General features: G+C 45.7%; 1 long non-coding RNA gene and 1 pseudogene across 2 annotated transcripts in view; one reads left to right on the top strand and one right to left on the bottom strand.

Annotated features, from left to right (window-relative positions):
* LOC306646932 overlaps positions 1–18510 on the top strand; it is a 332017-nt gene that overhangs the window by 296648 nt on the left and 16859 nt on the right. The window lies entirely within an intron of this gene.
* Positions 5694–7468, bottom strand: LOC306645882 (importin subunit alpha-1-like; annotated as a pseudogene). The gene has a single exon. The product of its transcript is annotated as an importin subunit alpha-1-like (transcript).

Here is an 18510-nt window from a genome sequence, read left to right as displayed (position 1 = left end):
GAAAACAAAAACATACCTACAGGAGAGTACAGTTATTCAATGTAGGGGAGGAAATGGACTTATATGGAAGCAAGAGGGAATAAAATGACACATTTCAACCCAGAGACCAGCCCACTCCATGAGGCCATAATAAAATCATAGATTGAGAAGGTGAAATGTATTCCCAAGCTTGAGAGTCAGAGTGACAGCTTGGCGAATTCGTTTTCAGAGTGGAACACTCTTAGGTGCTGAGGCAGGATGCCTAAGGATTTCACTCTGCAAGCGGTTAGAAAGTTGGGGTTATGTTGTGTCGGGGAATTTCTATTCCTGAGCAGGGATCGACCATGATGAGGTTCCCTGGAACTGGGAGGTCCCTTTGTGGAACCCCAGTCAACTTCACGGGCATGTCATCATGCAGCTCAGGGGTCTGCGGGTACATGTGTGTTCAGCCTCAATAAGCAAGTAGGTAAAGTAGGGGTCAGTTTGCTTCTTGGTGTCCCTGGCTCAAAGGTGTGGTCATGCTGGTTAGATCAAATGTTATTTTGTCCAGTTAGGTGCTAGCAGGATATCCGTGGTTGAAGAGGATGCTGGATGCCAGTTGGATCCAGGCCAGATGCTAGCAGAAGGCACCTAACTGCTCATGTCTAGAGTGGATCCCTTTAGTTAAGCAACTGCCTGCCACTTGCTCAAAGTGCCCACTGAGCAAGATGTGCATCTGCACCTACTTCCCCCTTTCCTGTCTCATTCCCTCCCTTCCCCAGAGACTCTGATACCTTACTCTTAATTTTGTGTGTGTTTGTGTGTGTGTGTTGCTGAAGATTGAGCCTAGAGCCTTGTGCATGAAAGGCAAACACTCTACAAACTGAGCTATGTCCCCAGACCAGCCTTAATATTTTGATAAAGGGGAGAGTTAATCTTCCAGAGATGCTTCTGGCTGGAGAAGGGCAATGTCCCTACCTAGCCAGGAATTGAAGGTGTCTGCCTGCCTGGACTAGGTGGAGGGGAGGTTGGGGGAGTCTGTGCTGTAGGAAATCTGATGTCCATGAGCATGATCTTGATCTGGAGTTTCTGTCCCCTATAAGAGACACATCTTACCAGGAGGTAGAAGCTGAGGGCTAATGATAGCAACCATGAGTCCTAATCACGGTAAGACCCAGGTGAAGTTAGGGGAGGAAGCTTCATAGTCTCCCACAGAGCCCAGCACTACCTGGGTAAGCAGTTGTCAGCCAAGTATCACTGCGTACAACCTTATCAGCACCAGTTTCTATGGTCCAGACACACTGACATGAAAACAGCAGGTGGTATTTGCCACAGCCCAATCCACCTTCCTGAGCCAACAAATAATCTGATCTATTTTCCATCACCAGTTGGGCTACCAAGTCCAAGGATATAAGGAGCAATTTCAGGTCTTGTGCAGCTTGACGGCCATGACTCCTGTGGCTCTGATGTGTCAGTCACGGCCTGCAGGTCATTCCTCTCACCAGTCCAGAAAGTGATGTGATTCAGGTGATTCCCCAGCTGCAGGTGGACCTGGACCTCCCTTCCCAGGTGCCTCTGTAGCATAGAGATGGAGTCTTGGGGTCATCGGTGGGAGCTTGTATTTTGTCTGCTGAAGTGACCACACATCCTCCTCCCCAGGGTCAAGTCCCTCTTTCCAATGATGCGCTCTACAGTCTCTGCCTCACGGAACCTAGAGGGTTTTCTGTGTGTGTCACAAAGAACATTCTTCTAGGTAAGCAGGGAATTCAGAGTTCAAGAGCAGCATGTCTGCCAGGTGTGGTGACTCATGCCAGTACTCCCAGCAATGTGGGAGGCTGAATAGGAGGTGGAGGCTAGCCTCAGCAACTTAGTGACACTTGGTATCAAAATGAAGAATAGCAAGTGTTGGAGCTGAAGCTCAGTGGAGAAGTGCCCCTGGGCTAAGCTGCCAGCACAAGGACAAAATGAATCCGAGACCAACATCTATTTTATCTTTAGGAGCTAATGAGGTGTCACTAGTGCATTTGCTTGATGGAGAGAAGGTCCTCTTTGTAAGGAGGACTTTACTACTCTGGCTAATGTAACCTGTTTACCCATTTTCCATTTACAGTGGAGGGGGTGGGACACAGGTACACTCAGAAAAACCAGTTGCGTTGTATGATGATGACTTACAGGGGTGTTGGGCAGTTTGACCAAGTACACTGATGGTAACAGCAGGAATCTCCAACTTCACCTCAGTGAGAGAAGGTACCAGAGGTATTTAACACCATGAGAATGGAGCCAGATTTAGAAGGTTCCCATCTAGGTTATCCGGAGTGATTGAAATTGTACCCAGCTACATTATTCACCAGGTCAAAGCCAAAGGCTAAAAAGTCCTTGGGGGGTGTCCTATGAGGAGGTGAGTTTTAATTCTTAGGTTTGGATGGATGGCATTAGCCATCAAAGGGAGATTTAGAATCATGTTAGTCTCATTTGCCCAAATACCCCTTAATATTGGCTTGATGTCTCCCCCAGAGTGAGCTGATAAGGGCAAATCCAATGTTAGAGAGGAAGGCTCTTCCCTCTCATCCTGTCTCCACGCAACAGGTGAAGAGAGTTATTACCCCCCAGGCGTGAGAAAGTGGGGGAGGAGCAACAGGAGCGCAGTTACGGGCACGTGCTGCCATCTAGCGGCTCCTCCTGGTATATGTGTTGCTTCACAGCAGCCCAGCAGGCAGCCCCAGGGGAGGAGGAAGAGGACCAGAAATGCCAAGACAGACCCCCCAGCCAGGGTGGGTTCCTCGTGAACGGAGCAATCCCCACAGCCAAAAGGACGGGTCCCACTAGAGCAGAGGAGCAAGAGTCCTGGTACGTCGTACACAGGGGAGCAGCTTAAACAGGGCCCTTGTGCTTCTGAAAAGGACCCATCCATCTCCAGAGGCTCACGTGAAGAGCCATCCTTTCTCTCTTTCCCTGGTGGCAAGTGGTCCTGGGCTGTAAAAGCTCAAGGGGGACAGGTTTATCCTTGGAAAGGGGGCCTGTCATGTCTGGCCCTGGAATCTGACAACCCTCGAGATGTCCCTGTGGGACCTGGAAGGAGTCCTTCCATCTGGGGAGTGACAGGTTGGTGTGTGAGTCCCTTTTCCAAGTCTTCAGAAGAGCAAAGTCAGCCAGGTGCACTGGCACACACCTCTTGAAGGATTACGGAAAATAATATTCCTGCAAGATAGCCCCTGAAGTAAAACGGAGAGAGGAGGTGCAGCTCAGGAGGAGGAGGGGAAACCAGCCCATGGGACCCGGCGGTTCCCCCACCATTGAAATTGGGGTGAAGACAGTCCCACATTTCTGGTGGCACTGTTCAGCTTGGTGTCGGAAAGAATCCAGGGGATGTTTTGGTTTCAATCTGACCCCCAATCACCCCCCATAACATGGGACTCAGTCAGTCAATTCCATGGGACTCCCCTTTGGGTTGTCTCATTTGCAATTTTAAATCTTTTACTCCCAAACTGACCTCAGAATCAAACACTTCATTGAGCTCAGCACTCGAATTTGGCCACAATACTAATTAGATAATCTGCACCAATGGCCCAAATATGGAACCTTTGATCAAGACAGTCTCCAAACTCTCTAGAGTTTTCCTCGGCTTTGGGTGGTGGCCGCTGCCGGGCTTCAGCTTTCACTCCGTGGAGGGCGACGCAGCATGGACAGCGGCCTGGCACCCTGCGCCCCGCGCCCCGCAGCAGCAAGTCCACCCACCTGCCACTTCCCGAGCCCACCGCTTTTTGTCTCAGATGCAGGCCATCAAGCGTGTAGTGGTGGGAGAAGGCGGCGTAGGTACTTGCCTACTGATCAGTTATACAACCAATGCATTTCCTGGAGAGTATATCCCTACTGTTTTTGACAGCTGTTCTGCCAATGTTATGATAGATGGGAAACCAGTCAATCTTATGGGCTTATGGGATACAGCTGGACAGGAAAATTAAGACAGATTGTGCCCCCTCCCCTATCCCCAAACAGATGTTTCCTTAATTTGCTTTTCCCTTGTGAGTACTGCATCATTTGAAAATGACTGTGCAAAGTGGTATCCGGAGGTACCACACCATTGTGTTTGGTGAAGCTATCCCAGCAGTCCTCTGCCCATGTCCTGTCAAGAAGAGGAAGAGAAAATGCCGGCTATTGTAAATGTCCAAGTCTCTCATTCTTGGTCCTGCCCCTTGGAACCTTTGTATGCTTTGCTCAAAAACGGTGGAGCCTTTGCACTCAATGCTGAGTTTTTGTTACAGATTAATTTTTCCATAAAACCATTTTGAACCCATCGGTAATTTTAAGGGTTTGTTTTATGAGTTCAAACTCACATTCTCTTAAAATTTAGCCCTAAAATGATAAGCCTTCTTAAAGTCTTATTTTTCAAAAGTCCCTTATTCTTGCTCAGATTAAGAGTTGCCAAAATACCTTCTGAACTAAGTTGCACTGTTGTACTGAGAACACAGAGCACTAAACTGCTGGGAGAACTTTGTCTAAGAAGATGGCACTTCTAAAGTCAGGAGGTGCAGATGCTTTCGGAGTAGTTTCAGATCATGTGAAGCAGCACAGCCTCCTTAATGACATTTTGCAGATTAACACATCAATAACTTATCAGCTCATATTCATCACGTAACTGTACTATATGTCATAATGAAACTGAGCATAACTCTCTCAGCTCTTTGGATAAGTTTCTGATTTCATAGTGAGTTTTTTTTTTTTCTTTTGAATCAGTTGACTAGCTTTTGCAGAGACTGAACAGAACTCTCATTCACGTTTCCTCTAATGAAGTATTCTGTTCCTAGTCGTGGGTGTGCTGGGTGGAGTGTGTGAAACACAACGTGATCAAAGGATGAAGACAATATTTTGCCTAAATATGAAGTGGAGATTAATTTACACTACATTGTACATGGAGTAATTCAACTGAAGAAAAGTATCACAGGTAAAGATTTTTAAAGGTTAATTTCTGTCAAATGAAGTAGATGAAGAAAGGTGGGTATTAAGTGTCTTTTCTTAAGCTTTTCCATTTTCCTATACTTGCCATCCCTCCCAGAATTGGGCATTTAATTCACCTTCAAACTGCCCATTCTCATAGTCGCTAACTTAGTAAGTGCTTTTCTCATAGAACCCCTCTTAATGAGCAATATGCCTCCTACTTGTACTATAAATCTTTCTGATAATGCATTAGTTTTTTTTGTAGTTTAGTAAAAGTGCATTCCTGTTTTCATGTTACTTTATTCAAAACTAATAAGTGATTTCCTTAGTTTTCTAGTAGGTGTAAAAATCATGTGTTGCAGCTTTACAGTTTTTAAAATATTTTAGATATTCTTCAACTATGAACTTTCTTAACATCACTGTCTTGCCAGATTACCAACACTGTCATGTGACTAATACTGACCCTATTTACCTCATAGAATGGACACAAGCTTCCTGTTGTAGCTTTGCCTAATGATGTTCCTTTGGGTCTGTGAGGGTCTGTAAACTGTGCTAGTGCTAACAATGTTCTGTACAACTTAACTCACTGGCAAGAACACAATGCTGGTCCTTTCAACCACTAGAACAAAATTTTTTAAATTGACAGTTGCAGAATTGTGGAGTGTTTTTACATTGATCTTTTACTAATGCAATTAGCAGTATGTTTTGCTTGTATGACTCAATAAATTCTTTTTTTTTGAAGTAAAGAAGAAAAGGGTGGAATTTAATCTTTATTTACAGAACACTGTAAGATAGAAATTCCACATAGAAATAAGAAACCCATTTAGAGGACAAGTTTCATACAGTATGTACTGTTTGGAACTGTTCAAGTTTAGTTTTGTTGTAAAAAGTGCTGTAATAACAAAGCACATTTTAAAAAGGCTCTTAGTAGGGAAACAGTAAGACAAACTTATACCGAACATAGTACACAACAAACTTTATGCCTCAGCTGTACAGCCTAGAAGTTAAAGGTCCCAGGATTCCCATCTTGAACTTGGAGAAGGTATAGCCCTCAGAGATAGTTTCTGGCACAACATTTTGATCTTCCTCTTCCTCTACTGAAAAATACTTCTCAATCAAGTTTAATGAGGCCTTGTACACAGACTCATTTTCGTGGTTCTGTAGAGCTTCAATTTTGTCCAAACCTCCACATTCTTCAATCATTATACTTAGTTTCTCAGTTTCACCTAGTTTCTCAGCAGCCTGAAAGATATTTGAAATGGCATCCAGAATAACCAGAATAATTTTGGTATCTTTAGCAGTTAAGAGGTTCTTCAATGGTTCTATTATGCCACAATGAACAAGGTATACAATCTGTTCAACTGTCCCACCACTTGTATAATTGGTCACAGCCCATACAGCTTCCTTTTGTGTCTTAAAGTCTGCCTTAGAGAGAACACCAATGAGGAATGGGACTAATCCATGATTGACAACTTGCTGTATCTGGTCCTGTTGGCCAGCTGTGATGTTTGACATTGTCCACGTAGCTTCCTTCTGAATATTAGTTTTGGGGTTAGTTAGCAGGCTTGGAAAGACTGCAAGTGCACCTGCATCTATCACAACTTGAGTCTGTTCATCTGTTCCAGTCACAATATTCCCTATGGCTCGTAAAGCAGGAGTCACAATTGGCAATTCAGAAGCTCCCAGAAGCTTCACAAGTTGGGGCACAACTCCTGTTTTCACAACCACTTCAATGCGTTCATTTGGACCATCAGTAGGGTAGGAAATAGCCCAGCAGGTATCGGCTAGTACTTCTAGATCATCATGATGCAGGAGACTAACTAAAGTGGGAAGAATTTGCTCAATAGCATCTAATGGGGGTGCAGGATTCTTGTTGTGACAAAGGTTTGAAAGTGTCCTGGTGAGATTATGTAAGTAACTACATGCTAAAGTTGACACATCAGGAAATGCAAGAAGAGCCAGCAGTGGGTCCACTGTGCCATATTTGATAACCAAGTCTCAGAAAACTGAACCATCACTGCAATGTTTCCTAGAGCCCACACAGCTTGTTCACTGATGTGAGCGTGTGGAGATGCCAAGAGAGAAATGAATGCTGGGATAGCACCTCCATCCACCATAGCCTTGGTCTGTTCTGATGTTCCAGAAGCAATGTTAGTGAGAGCCCATGCAGACTCAAACTGAATGGAACTACAATCAGTTCTGCCCAAAAAGGGCACAAATTTCAGACTCAAACAAGCCCAGATTATGTTGTCTATGGGGGGCTGTTTTTCCCGAGAAAGCAATTTCGTAGCAGCTTGAGTAGCTTGGAGTTGGCTCTCCAAATTGTTGCTGTTTATGCCTTTGACAGTGTCATCAACAGACCGATTCACAGTGCCCTGGTTGCTGCGGTTTTCCTGTAGTAGCGAAGTAGCACCATCAGGAAAGGAGCTTACATTTCTCCTTTTCAGCATCTGGTCATCCTTCTTACCTTCCTCAGCTCCACATTAACTTCTATGCGGCGCCGTCTCATTTCTGTACTGTTCTTGAAACTCTTAAGCTGGGCAGCTAGTGAATTAGCATTCTCATTGGTGGACATGGTAATAGAAAAAGGGAGAAAGCTGCACGGAGGGCTCAGGCTTCCACAGGAGGCGGCTCGCAGGTTGCGGATCAGCTGCCCTCCAAACGTCCACCGCGGCTCAGCCCAGAGACGGTGTGTCTCAATAAACTCTTGAATCACAAAAAAAAAGAAATTCTCCAAAAATTAAAAAATCATTTATTGCCAAAAGGCAAATGGAGTAAGGTCCTGTACCTCAAAGCCTTTCTTGTCCTTCACTCAAACCCCTCATTTTGCAAACCTTGTCCCACTTTACAATTAATTCTTATAGACATTCAACTCTCTTCCTCATTTACAACCCTAGAAATAGCAAATGAACCCCCTCCTTACAGATCCTGGGGCCCCATAATCCCCACATCAGGCCCTTCTCCCCAAAATTCCACTGCTATCCCATCAAGTGCCCTTCAGAAAAGTCCCACTGCCCCCATAACTGACTCCCCACAAAGTCCAGCTGCCCCTCCAGTAGATCCACCTCCTCAGACCCCACGCACTAGTCCCCGCTCTTACCTGCCATCCCCTACCCATACAAGGTCTAAAAATCTCCCAGAAAAACACATGTTCCCTCTCTGGGAGGTTGCGGGAGCCGAAGGTACGGTCAGAGTCCGTGTTCCCTTCTCAGTGACAGATATGTCCCAAATAGAGGATAGATTGGGCTCTTTTTCTGAAAACCCTGCTAGATACAGGAAGGAGTTCACTCGCTTGACTCAGACCTACCACTTACTCGGGCAGATGTGTACTATGTATTAACATCCACCCTGACCAATCATGAACACACTCGAATCCGGCAGGCTGCAAGAGATCATGCGGACCTTCTACATGCCCAGAACCCTAATATCCATTCAGCAGCAGACACTGCTATCCCTGCAGTTGAACCTAATTGGACTTATCAGTCTCAAGACCCAGGGTCCTATTTTTGGCCCAACTTACTGTGGCCATCACCAAATATACAAATTTGGACATCACCAGTCCTGGTGGCCATCTTTGTCTTCATTTTAACTTTATCAGCAGGTCTGTACCTGACGTCTGCAAGAAACTCAGACAGTTAGAGAAGGGTCCTGAGTCTCCTCAGCAGTTACTCTTAGATACAACTTTCCAAGTTTTTAACAACCAGGAAGATGAGACCAAAAAGGAGAAAGAGCAACATCTTAAAGTTAAATATCAGCTCCTGGCTTCTGCCACCCAGAGCCCAAGGAAAGCCCCTATAGCTCATGGCTCCACCTGACCACCTAATGTCTTCATGGCTCATGGCCCCATCAGTATACCTTCTGGACCCTGCTTCTGATGTAGGCAACAGGGACGCTAGGCAAAAAACTGCCCTAACCTGAGGAACCCCTCCAAACCCTGTCCAAAGTGTGGACAATGGGGGCATTGGAAGGTGGATTGTCCCCAGGGAAGGACACCCCTTCCCCCAGTACAGCCACCAGATTCCCAAATTCCATTAACCGAGTGTTGGAATAATGGGGCCCAGGCTCCATTGCCCCTGCCACCTCAGGTGGCATATCCAAGGAGCCCCAGGTCACAGGTATGGTGAATGGCTATGCAGTCTCATTTGTGGTCAATAGTGGGGCAAGTCTTTCACTCTTGAATGAATGGCATGGATATATTTTAAATCAAATACCCCAATTATGGGAGTCTCAGGTGCCCCTACATATCCCCCTTTTTTTGCACATTTGGATCCCTGTCATTATCCCATTCCATTATAGTTATGCTAAGTTGCCCTGTCCCTCTACTGGGTCGAGATCTTCACAAATTAAAAGCCTCCTTATCATTCCCCCTTTAAATTCCACTACCATCTTTTTAATACATACTGGCCCGGACCTGGTCCCTGTGCCCCCTAAGCCTTCCGATTGTCTTTGACTTGCTGGGATTAACCCCATAGTCTGGGATACTTCTCAACCTAAAATAGCAAAACACCATTCCCCAGAGCATATCCGACTGAGAAACCCCTCCTAGCTCACCTCAGGGCTGCCCTCCGGAAGTATGCTCACACCCACCTTCCCCGGCCCCAGTCTTCAGGGGCCTCTCATCCTATTTCCATAGGAGATTCAGTTTACCTCTCCCCTCCCCAACCTGTAGCCCCTCTACCAGAAAAATGGACAGGCCCCTTCAAGGTAATCATAACCACCCCCACTGCAGCCAAGTTAGAAGGCCACCCCTCCTGGATCCATCTAAGCAGCCTGAAGCTTGTTCCTGTTAATGCCTCTCATCACTCCATTCCTACAGACCCACCCCACTCCACCTGCCTGCCTTCCCGTCATTCCTGAGGAAGCTGCTGAGCCACACACCCAAATTCCTACTGTCCCTTTCTCCAACCTCCTTTCACCTTTTCTTAACAGCCCTCAGAGACGAATTAAATTTATTATATGCACTCCCCCTTCGTCTTTCTCCTGCTCAAGCACTAGACCTCATTTGGGATCTTTGGCTTCAAGGGACATTTATTGACTTAATCCCCACCCGCATTTCTTTCTTCACTCTGTGCTTTCTGCATATCATCTTTAAACTTCGTCACAAGCAGCCACTCCAGACCTGAAACAGTGGAGACAAAAATGGCTGATGAGTCCAATGAGAATCCTGTCCCTGCAGGTGACAACGTTAATGCCCCAAACCTGGAAGACACACCCCAGGCCATGGGGACAGGTTAAGAAAGCCACAAAAATAACCCAGGAAAAATTAAGAAAAATGGGTCAACTCGTTCTTTGAACCCTTTTAAATACTTTTCTACACATGTAGTTGGGTTCCTAGTTATAACTATACTGTTAATTTTATTTCTGTTCTTATTTTGCATAATTTGTCAAGCAGGATGAAAACGATTAAAGCAGCAGGAAACGATGATCATGAGGCTAATCATGCTCGCTCTGCGCTGAAGGACCTACACTCCTGGAATCATGGCGAGTGCACCGTAAATTTAAATGGGGCAAATTGGCCTTGATTAAGAAAAACAGGATCCCAAGTATTTTACCTGCTACATACTTGAGGCGCATGATTCCTGGCATTTTAGAAGAACATGTCCTGTTTTGACACTGGAAAATTGTTCTCCTAGCACTAGCAAATTAACTAATGCTCCCTTTTCTTATAATAACCTTTCTTCTCCCTATTCTTAATTTTGCAAAGAAGCAATTTCTTAACAAGGTAACCTTCCCAGCTCAAAGTGCCTCCCAGAACACCCTTCTCCCACAGTCACAGCCTGACTTTCTGAAACCACAAAAACAGGATTTCATCTATGATGACCTCAAGGCTCCTCCCCACACACCCTCCCTGCCTGGTCTCCATGAACTCTAAAAAAAGGGTCCCCCCACTTCACCCCTTCTCAGCTCAAAGCAGTCAGATCTGACCCAATGCCTCAATTCTTTCTCCCCTTTCAGAGTCTAAAATGAAGGGTTATGGAAAATAATATTCCTGCAAAATAGCCCCCCCCCCACCCCAAAAATGGAGAGAGTTGCAACTTGGGAGGAGGGAGGGGACACTAGCCAAAGATTAACCTCCCGGAAAATCCTTTCCTGATAACAACGTGTCCTGGGGGAAAGGGGCAGATACTGAATGCTAGGCCCTAAACCTTGACCTTCCCCCATGGCAAATTAGTCCTACCCTATAAAATCAAAATCCCCACTGTAACTGATGGCCATTTTTGCATCTGGAAAATGAGCCCTGTTGGCGCCCAAGTGTGCGACAGAATAAAGGCTTCTCTGAATCTGGTGAGGTCTGCATGCTGTCCTTTTCTGTTTACACCTGTAATCCTAGCCAACCTGGAGTCAGAAGCAGGAGGATTGCAAGTTCACGGCCAACCTCGGAATTTAGGGAGACCCTGACCATAAAGACCTAAAAAGAACAGAGGATGCAGCTCAGTGGTAAAGCCCAACGGGTTAGGGTTAGGGTTAGGGTTAGAGTTAGTTAAAGGGGTGGCTTGATTGCCCACACCCCACCTTGTAGGCTATTTCAAAGGTGTGGGGCAAGTTCTTGTCTGTCGCTGGCTCTTTGCGGTTCCAAAATCCATGGATATTTGTCACCGCCTGCAGCAACAACTTGCACGGGTCTTATGGGTGGTGGAGTGGAAACTGAGGCACTTCTATCTTTCTCTTTAGTGCACTGCTTTCTTGCTTGTTTACTTATAGAGGATAGAGGAAATGAGGTTTACTTGCTTTGAGAGGAGAGAGAGAGAGACTTTGCTTAAGAGAGAAACTTGGTATGCCTTAAAGTCCTGCATCCTGTGAACTAAGGGTACGTCCACCTAAGGTGCCCTAGTGATGCGTCTCAGTTCTCCGTTCCGCGATTTGCCTTCCGCCACTGCCCCTACTCGCTGCTGTGTTCTCTCTTCTGGCTTTTTTGCTAATGGCCTCTGTGGCGTGTCTTCTGCTACTGCTTTTCTGCTGCTAATGGCTGCTGTCCATGTTTTTCCCTCTGGCTGCTTCTAATGGCTGCTGCTTGTCTCGCTCCGCCTACGCTTATATCACCTCCAGGAGGCGGAGAGCAGGGCCACGCCTCTTACGCAAAGATTAGGCAAGACACTTCGAGCAGGCAATTAGTGCTTGAGAACACATGCGCATACGTTGTGTGCGTGGACGAGAAAATCACCTGAGTGTGCTTATGTCAATTAACCTCCTCGCTGCCGATGTGATCAGGCGCCATCCCAGCGCCGCCAACATGGCACAGCCCCCAACACTTGTCACCTCTTGAATGGCAAATATTTCAGTCAGTTTTTTTCACTGCTGTGACTAAAAGGATCCATGCAGAACAACTGTAGAGGAGGAAAAGTTTATTTGGGGGCTCACACTCTCAGAAGTCTTAGTCAATAGAAGACCAGCTCCATTCCTCCAGGTTCCAGGGGAGACAACATCATGGCGGGAGAGTGTGGCAAAGAAAAGTGATTCACATGGTGATCAGGAAGGAAAGAGAGAGTCTCCACTTGCCAGATACAAATACATCCTCTATAGCCATGAGCCCATTGAACCATTTCCTCCATTCATCCACACCCCACCTGCTTCCAGTTCTACTCAGTTAATCCATTAGGAATTAATTTACTGACTAGTTTAAGGATGTAGCCCATTCGTTTCTCCTCCAAACCTTCTTACATTGTCTCACACTTAAGCTTTTGGGGGACACCTCACATCCAAACCATAACAGCAGACAGGAAGACTTTCCCTGCAAAGGCACGAGTGACCAAAGTCATCAGTGCCTCCCTCCCTAATTAGCTTGATTCTCGGCCTCCCTTCCTAATTCCCACTGCTCAGCCTGAGGTAGTTGTTTCATGAGTCCCCTCTTCTGTCCCCCAGCTGTCTCTGCTGCTTCTGTCCCCACTGTTTGCCCATTCCTCCTCCTCCATTGGGTAAGAGAGGGACAACCCGAGATTGGGGCCAGGGCACCAGGCCATTCCTGAAGCACTCTGAGGCACTGGGGTCCTCCAGGGCACTCCCTGCATTCTGGTGGAGCCACCACTTTGGGGTCCCCTGACCTGCACGGCTGCCGTCTCTGTGGGTGACCACACTGCTTCCAGGAGGGTGATGGTGTCATGTCCGTGTTTCCGTGTTTGATTGTTTTTCTTTCCTCTGTCAGAGTCCCCTTTCCTCCCACCTGTTCACATGAGCAGGAAGGACTAGCATTCTAGTCAGCTTTTCCATCACTCTGACCAAAAGACTTTATGAGAACAATTTTAGAGGAGACAAAGTTTATTTTGGGCTTGTGTTTTCAGAGGTCTCAGTCCACAGACATTCCTTAGGCTCCATTCCTTAGGGCGCAAGTTGAGGCAGAACATCGTGGTGGAAGTGTGTGGCTGGGGAAAGCAGTTGGGGACCTGGCACCCAGGAGAGAAAGCTGGGCTCAGCAAGGACAAGATATAAACCCTAAGGCACACCCCCAAGGATCCAGTTCCTCCAGCCACGCCCTACCTGCCTACAGGCACCACTTAGTTAATCTCTAGCAGGGAATTCATTCTCTGATTGGGTTAAGCCTCTCACAACCTAATCATTTCACCTCTAAGCCTTCTTGCATCATCTCACACATGACCTTTTGGGGGACAAGGCACATCTACACTATAACATCAATACCAACAGTGTAGATGTTGACTCGTGTCTTTCCCCAGTGGCAGAGATCCAGGAGGGATGGTTACTTGAGTCTTGTGGGCTGAGGGGCTTGGGGAAAGGGGTTTTTCCTGAGCCACCTCCTGAGGAAGAACAGTGGCACAGTCTGCCCTCCAAGCTCCCTTCCCCAAGGAACTACTTCCCAGTGGGAACAAGTCCAGATGAGGGTTGGTCAAAGGTTGGTCCCATCCTGGAGGCCAGGATGAACCTGCCCTGGGGTCTGCACTCAGGGATGAAGGAAGTCACCTATTCCTCTGGGATGGAAAGTAAAGGTCCCCAAGGAACCTCCCTTACTCTTCCCCTACCTGCCCTTCTTCCCTGCCCTGATGGCTCCTCCATGATCTGGCCCTGCCCACCAAGAGGGCCTGTGGAGAGTAACTAACTCCTCCCATGACCTGGCTCTGCTAAGGCCAGGCCCTCATGGTAGCCCACCACCATTTTCACCCAAAGATGTGCCTCTCCTATGCTGAATAAAGCATCACTGGTCCAGGAGGTCTGCCTCCGTTTTTTCTTTTTCTTTTTGCATTCCCTTCCATGTGCTTTTATTTGGTTCTCTGACCCGAAACATTTTGGGGGTTCTTTTTACCCACCCTATTCCAAAAAACCTCCTATTAGATGTGGAAAACGACAAACCCCACAAAACAACAAGGCCTGAGAAACGGGAGTGAAAGAGAAGGCAATGCATTGATCGCCTTTAACTCCCAAGACAAATGTTTTCCAGAAGCTGGCTGCAGACAGGGAGGAGGCGTTTCCAAATATCTAAAGTAACAGACTCTGGGTGGCACTGATTTCCCCGAGTAAATCCTCTCCAGATGCGGAACACAGACCCCCGACCCAGAGAGTTCAAATTTCTGAAAGCTCAAACTGACATATTCATTGATCAATAGAACAGACCACAAATTCCTTAGTGCCCAAGAAAACTGATATGTTCACTAGACCACCCCTCAAAATAACTGATACAAACCCAGACCCTTTCTTTTTTCAGTGGCTCATTTTCCACCAGGAAAGTGGGTCCACCAATGCCATTTCATCCTGCACCCCCTGTTCCCATGCGAATCTTCATTCCTGAATAAAGAGCACCAGCCTTCTCCTTCCTTGGAGAGGTGGGATCTCTTCTGGACTCTCTCAGAGGCACTCTGCCTGAGACCCTGGCCTTTTTTGTCCCCCACCATTGAGATTGGAGAGAAGTCATTCTCTCATTCTCTGGTAGAACTCTGTCCAGGGGTGGGAGAGAGACTTCAAGGGATGCCTTGTCTTAACTGCCACCTGAATCAAACCTCTCCCAAGTGAGGCTCCCTTGGGACTCTCCCTTGCTTGCCTCATTGCTCATCTGGAACCCAGGGTTCCTCCACCACCCTGGCCACAGTCTGAATCAGGCAATATAAAGTCAATGGCCCAAATTCGGAATTCATGACGTTTGACCCCCAAATCCTCCAAGATTTAAACAATTTCCCCCAAGGAAATGGCAAATGGCCTGGGGTCCCTACCTCCAAGCTTTTTTAAAAATTTCTGCTCCAAACCCTCATGCCATCCTTGCTCTGCTCTATAATTAATTCTAGCCAACACCCTGCTCCATAAGTGCCCTAGATCAAGTCCTGGCCCCCAGCTCTCTTCTTCATTTAGTGTCCCCAAAATAGCAGTGTGCCAGCTCAGTTTTTGCCTGCAGGTTACCTGTGCACATCAGTGCCACCTGCAGTGAGGTGTATGTGTTAGGAGAGCACAGGTCCGTGATCAAGTCACAGTCCACCTGCATCGGCACGTGCGCGCAGGCAGCTCCTGCTTCCCCTCCCTGAAATCCCGGGCCATTCCATGTAGCCCAGGGTGCTCTGCTGGTCACCACCTGCCCACACCCACCCCCCTGGGATGGGGCTCGCACCCTAGGAGGAGGCGCACACACTCAGGGTCATGCCCCAGGGTTGCTTACCCTGGCAGTGACTGGGAGGCCACAACATCTCTGGCAATGTAACTAACATCCTTAAAGATTAACATTCCAAAATAAAGGCCCATCCTCACTGGTCTTGTTATGAGAACAACCTAGCTCCTGCACCTGATAAGAGATTAATGGTGTCTAATCTTTTTGTGATATTCATTGACATGTTCCAGATGATGCAACATTTATTTTGTTTTAATCTCATTCCAGTACTTGTGTATTTTTGTTTCTCTCATGGAAGTACCCACACCCCAACGACTTTCAACCTGTTTTTACAAACTAGGCTTTTGCCACAGACCTCTTGACTGATCCAAGACATTCCTAAAAGGGAAACCCAAACTGCTTTTCCCAGGTTGCCTCCTCTCTGCTCCAAGCAGCCAGAGCTGTCATTGTCCAGGGTGTATAAATAACAAATAATTGGGTCAAGAAAAATGTGGCCTGATTCAGGAGAGGATAAAATGTTAACACCTTCAGGATACATCCCCCTCTCTCTCCCATTGCTGAGGTGATGTAGCTCAGGGATTGTTCCTCCCTACAGGGAGTTATAGGAGTTGCTAACGAAGTGCCCCTGGGCAGCTTCCTTCCACCCTTAGATCACTCTGCCTTTAGCCCACCTTTTTTCACTAGTCAGGTAAAGATGGGGGGTGGAGAGAGCATGCTAAATGCATGACCCCAAGCATGCTAAATGCTTTCTTTTCCAAGAAGCAGTTTACCTGCAGCCCTGCCTGGCCTCTGAGGAGAGAATATGTCACATTTCTTAGCAAACTACCTGTTCACTGCAGGAGAAATGCAGGCTCAAAACAATGTTGATAAGAGGAGCCAAGTTTCCCTGAAGGTGGAGACTTTTATGACCAGAACCTGAAACTCCTGAGATTCTCAAGATAGAGCTCCCCTAGCTTTAAAATTAGATTACCCGTCTCTAGATTCTCATAAGGCACTTTTTCTCCTGTGCTCTCCTCATTTGTCAGGAAAAAGCCAAAAAAAATCTGTCTCAGTTAATTAAAATAAAACTACCCCTCATCTGTCCTAGTTCAGGAATCCAAATTATTTATTTTCTCTAGTGGTGATATCACCCAGAGCACTAACAGGCTTGTCTCCCAGTTCAAATTGAGGAGCATCATATGAAATCATGGTTTCATGAGTAACAAGTAAAAATCTGAAGGGCAAAACTAGCTGGCAAATGTCCTTCCTTAAATTAAAATAATTATTAAAAATTTAGTTAGTATCCTCCATCCTGAGTGAGGCCCCAGCCAGGGGTCATGGAAGGAAAAACAGAAACTATTGACCTCCAGAGGCTCTGGGAATGGTGAGCTGCCCCCTAGCCAAAGAAACAGTTTTCTTGGCACATGCACCCATATTTCTGTTCTCTTTTATTAAAAGGGAGGGGCCTCATCCTCACGAGTAATAGTAGGTTATTTTTAATTATGGCTGTGTTGCTATTTTTATCTATGACTTTTTTTTAAAATTTCATATTTTTTGAGCTCATGGTTTTTGATCTTGCACATCTAGATTAATATGGTTTTCTGATCAGTCCTATTTTATCCAACTATAGAGGTTCTTTTACCACTCTGCTTTGTTCAGAGGCCAATTTACAAGGGTTAGCTCTCAATCTTATAGGTTCTAAAGAGCTGCAAGATCTATTTCCTGTCTGTCTTGTGTATGTGTGCACACTTGTGTCTTGTCTATATATGTCCTTGTGTCCATAGATCATGTACATGGTATCAAAATTGGCAGAGATAAATAAGTGCTCGTCAATTAAAATTTAAAAGAAAAATGGATCCAAATATTTTTAGTTCATGTAATTTAAAAAGTTTAATTTAAATTAGGTAAACAGATGAGAATAAAGATGTCTTTATTCTCACAAGTTTTTCTAGCTGGTCAATTAATAGAAAGTTAATTTCTATAAAATGTCTAGAATGTAAAATCCATTGCTTCTAGGATTTTTTCTTCAATAGGAAGGAGATGGCTAGTGTTGGTAACTACACTTGTCTAATATCTTGTTTTTTTATGGTTAAAAATAAGAAAATTATACATCATAAGTGTGTTTGTTAGCGGCATCAGATTAACTGAGAGTAAAGTGCTAACTGCTAAATATAAAACCAAGTACTCTTGACTTCTTGAATTCCATAGGGTAATATACTTAAACTTATGTATATTTTCATAAATTGGTAAATGGAAAAAGTTTTAAGATTGTTTTGTCTGTGTCTTCACTAAAAACAAGGTTAGTAAGAGTTAAAGTTCTAATAGGTTTAATTCTATATGCATAGGGTCCAAAAAGTTTCAACTGTGTTTCAATTAAAGTACTGTAAACTGCAAAAAGTATTTCATCTTATTAAATGGAGTAATTTGTCTAAATTCAGAAATTTCATAAGGTTTGTTTCAGAGTGTGAATTAAGAAAAAGTGTCAACAGTTAGGAAAGAGATATAAGAAGGTTCTAGGTATGAAAATATCAGTACAGAAAACAGAAGGAAAAGGAAATGTTTCTGGGTAAGAAAGTCTTTGTGTGGTAAAGTTGTAATATATTTAAGTGAGCAAAAAGAGGGTCTGAGTAAGTGACAAGGGTCTGTGTAAGTGAAGGGTAAATTTCAAAAAGTTTGTGTGTAACTGTTAGGGGAAAAATGCAGCTCAACTTGGGCAGCCGGGGCGGTAGCCACCGCTGCGCACTCCCAAGATGTAAGGCAGCTGCCAATTGCTGGCTCAGTTGTGGCTTGCTGATAGCTCCCAGAAAAAACGCTCTGCGGACATGAGATCTCATGTAAGAGACTTTATTTATGCGGACCATTAGCACGTCTGCTCAAGACGAAAAGAAGGGGCAAAAGAGAAAGATGGAGTGTGGCTTCTCCCAGATATTGGAATCTGGGGGGCTGGAAGGAACCAATAGCGGAGGAGAATTCTTGCAAGCTGACTGATGAACCAATAGCATGTTAGAACATAACCATGGGAGGCAGGAAAATGGCAACAATGTAAGCCAGAAATTCCTGTAAGAGGCAGACAGAGCACAGATTGACAGGTGGGGGGAGGC

Source organism: Sciurus vulgaris (assembly GCF_902686455.1).
Source record: "Sciurus vulgaris genome assembly, chromosome: 16".
NCBI lineage: Eukaryota > Metazoa > Chordata > Mammalia > Rodentia > Sciuridae > Sciurus > Sciurus vulgaris.
This window is presented reverse-complemented; position numbering and strand designations above follow the sequence as displayed.